Here is a 3,850-nt window from a genome sequence, read left to right as displayed (position 1 = left end):
GTTATTCTCATCTTATCACACCTGATTTCCTGTATCATACGTAAAAAATTTATTTTGGATCAACAAAAATGTTGATGAGTAAATCTATAATTAATAAAATAATTTGTTTATTATTTTAAGAAAATATTTAACATGCAATTCAAGTGTTAGAAAATGATCACAATATACAAACAACAATAATCCGTACATACCCATTGAGATAATACGATTATGAGCATATGGGAATAAAATAATTATGTGACTATGTACATATATGACTATGCGAGATTCAAGCCCCGAAGAGCGAATCTAATGATGCTAGGGTTACCAGCCTACAACCCATGGCCGAAGGGAACTCCTTAGCCAGTGGATCCACAATGACGCGCTAGAATACAATTGACTGCAACTTCACATAAATAAATAAAAAAATCCGCAATTACACAAACACATAATTTACACATTGACTTGCATGTTGATGATTACAATGACTAGGTATGCGAATATGTGACACATGATAGATACACCCTAAAAGTTTAAATGTAAAAAGGGGAAAGAGTTAGATCTACTCACAAGTTGCGAAGATTATCAAGTACAAGTAGCACGAGGCGTAGCGGTTTGGATATCCAAAAATCCCCTAATAACATGTATGGTATAAGTATGAATAATATGGTAAAACGAATTCGGATGACTTGGATATTTCTAGGTCCATATGAGTTTATATTCTGATTAAATCCATTTTTTTTACATATTTTTTTCATAAATTATAACATGATCAAAAATTCATAACAAATCTATAAGGCATCCAAAAATTCTAGAAAATTACAAAAACATAACTAATATGATAATGAACAATAATATCCTAGGTTCAATTATTAATATTAATATTAATATTAATATTATTAATATTAATATTATTAATTAATATTAATATTAATATTAATATTAATATTATTAATTATTAATATTAATTAATATTAATATTAATATTAATATTATTATTAATATTAATATTAATATTAATATTAATATTAATATTAATATTAATAATATCTGTTAATAGAAGGCCGAAATGAACAGTCTTTTGATCATGGTAATCCATGTGTGTTAATCTGGGTTAATGTTGGTTATTGGCCCATCTTGTGTCATCTCAGTCTTCTTACGCGTGTAAAAAACAGGCCACGCTCACCTTTTATCCCCACCGCCACACAAAACTCAGTTAATTACCAACCCTAAAAACCAGAACAAAGGAAGTCGGTGGTGTGCGTAGCGTAACCCAGAATATGGACAGCCGGAGGCGGTGGAGGGTGGAGGGGATGAAGGAAGCGGAGGAGTTGTAAGCGGGAGTTTGGGAATAACGGAAATGCCTCTGGTGACTGTCCGTCGTCGTTCTTCATAATGTTTGATTTTTTCGTTTAGGTATTAGGATTTGTGCTTCATTTTTGAATTAGTTTGGTATATATACTCTAACGGCATCGATATTTTGGATTTCGACAATTAGGGTTCCAATTTCAGTGTTTTTTTCCCTCCGATTGCAGGTGCACTTGATGATTTCCATTGATTGTGGTTGGAAAAAGGGTTGCACTGATGCAGAGCTCAAGAATGCTTACAAGAAGCTTTCACTGGTAACCAATATTGATCTAAAATGAGTTGTTTCTTTTAGAGTTTGATACCATATTCAATTTTTTTTGATCGTTTGGTTTTAGAGATGGAACCCAGATTGTTGTTCTGTATCAGGAAACTTAAACATGTGGAAGAAGCAAAGAATAAGTTTCAGGCGATAAAAGAAGCCTATTCTGGTAATTAACGTATTTGGTTTTGTTAATAAAGGTGTTATCTTGAATGATCTTGTAGTATTAAATTCGTTTTTGTAATGTTTACAGATATTTGTGTTAATAAGTGTTCACTTGCAATTTTGTGTTTCGTAATTGATAATGTCGCAATGAAGTGCGGTGGTGATCATCGCGCCTATCATTTTTTTGTTGCTTTGTAGATACTCTGTGGTGATAATGTTATTTTAAGTTTGGTTTGTAGGTTTAGTAAAATATTTGGAAATTTGATTGTGAGATTTGAGTATTTCATAGTGAATCTTTGATGGAATATTTGTAGGGTGAAATTCGAGCGAGGATGATTCACTTTCTAAATAGGTTGCAACTGTGCTTCCTATAATTGTGGAGGATGATGCAAGAAGTGGAGTTGAAATTGAGATGGTTTTTGAGGTATAATGTTTATATTTTTGCTTTGGCTATGAGGATGATTATTTACAAGTTTTTTAATTATATGTTAGATTTAATGATTTTGAATGTTCTCGACACATTTTTTAAAGATTTTAAGATGAGTTGCCATAGCTCTATGAAAGTTTGATGACTGCGTCTAAATTGCGAATTGATGTTTATCAGAGAACATAAGTTTAGTTATTTTGAAACATTATATGCTGGCGGCTAGACGACAATTTAGATATGACGATGGAAATGATCAAGAATATGGACACACCGAAAAGATAGCAATTCTGGAATTCTACACTCAGGTTGCTTAGGAAGAAGTTGAGCTTCTCATCTCCAAGGTTACTTGATTACCTAATTACATTTGTACTGATTTGTTCAGTTCAATTTCATCACTTATCAGTCATTTCTTTTACCATAAACATAATATAAAGGACAAATGAAATGGTATAATATAGTAATGTAGTTTTGTCAGTGGTTTTGCTGACAAGCTTCTTGCTTTTCTTCTACCTCAGTGCCTTGGACTGCTTGGGATTATTAGAATTTTGGAATTTTTGTTTGTTTTATATGATGGTTGAGTTTGGGGAAGTGAGGTGGCTTCAGTTTTGTGCCGGAGATTTGCTAACCAGGTATAATAGTTTTATTCCATTTTTATATAGACCATTTGTTTATATACATGTGTGTGAGCCGACACCCGCCGCTAAGCACAGGGAATATCCACTATTTGTTTATATTAAAAAACCCATGCTATGAATAGTGTCAGGGGTGTTTTCATTGGTTGACAGAGATGGCGTTTGCAATCACATTCTTCCATGTGCAGCTCCCAAATCACGCCAAATCCTGCCTATTTCTGGTGGTCAAAAGCAGGGAGTGGATGGCGAGGCCGTTTTTAAGAAAAATTGGGATGATGCTACTAGATGAAGTTACAAGTGTACTAGATGCAGAGCCAGAGAAATGCATTCAAGGGGCTCTCGAGCGTGTCTGCTCAGGGAAAACGACGACTTTTGTAGCCCAAAAATTTTCAACTATACGAAAGGCTCATGTAATGGCAGTGATTGATGATGGGAAAGTGGCTGAACAAGGGTCTCACTCGCATCTGCTGAAGAAAGTCAGAAACTACTTTGCAAAAAAGTTGCAGTTGCAAACATTCTCACACAGGTAGCGAGTTAAAACTAATTGTATACTTATGTACAACTTCTACCAAGAATGTTTTAAGGAATCCACACTCCACAGTTCCATTGCATGCATTTTAATTTGTTTAAAAATGTACATCCAAGAGTTAGCTAGATTTAATTGTTTTTTCAACTAGAAATGATACTACTAAATGATGTATCGTTATCGTAGCCTTTTGATATCGGTACCCATTTTTCCTGTTTCTCGGGACCGGTACTCTGGGTATCAGTTTAGTACTAGCTCATCTCTAATCTATAAATTATAAAAATTTCAGTTTGTTAGTAACATTGTCCCTTTTTAATGTTATTTTTAATAATTTTGAGTAATCTTCCAAATCTAATCCTTTCGTTAAAGTCCACTTGAATGTCTGTTTTTGTTGTTTGGCTCCATGTAACATATTAGTCAGAGAAATAATTCAAACTTCAATAAGACAGTACTACCATCAAAACTCACTTATCTAATAAAAAAAGAAAGAACGA

The 3,850-nt window shown here is 33.3% G+C and overlaps 1 long non-coding RNA gene across 2 annotated transcripts; it reads left to right on the top strand.

Annotated features, from left to right (window-relative positions):
- The first annotated feature begins 1,127 nt into the window (after positions 1-1,127).
- LOC110928112 lies at positions 1,128-3,622 on the top strand. Of its 2 annotated transcripts, XR_002586142.2 has the most exons (7): positions 1,128-1,395; positions 1,515-1,601; positions 1,683-1,775; positions 2,086-2,195; positions 2,376-2,539; positions 2,714-2,827; positions 2,956-3,621. It is a non-coding gene; the product is annotated as an uncharacterized LOC110928112 (long non-coding RNA). The 2 variants fall into 2 exon arrangements; XR_002586141.2 differs by having other exon boundaries at positions 2,086-2,539; positions 2,956-3,622.
- Positions 3,623-3,850: the final 228 nt, after the last annotated feature.

This window comes from Helianthus annuus, chromosome 3, assembly GCF_002127325.2.
Source record: "Helianthus annuus cultivar XRQ/B chromosome 3, HanXRQr2.0-SUNRISE, whole genome shotgun sequence".
Classification (NCBI taxonomy): Eukaryota; Viridiplantae; Streptophyta; class Magnoliopsida; order Asterales; family Asteraceae; genus Helianthus; species Helianthus annuus.
This window is presented reverse-complemented; position numbering and strand designations above follow the sequence as displayed.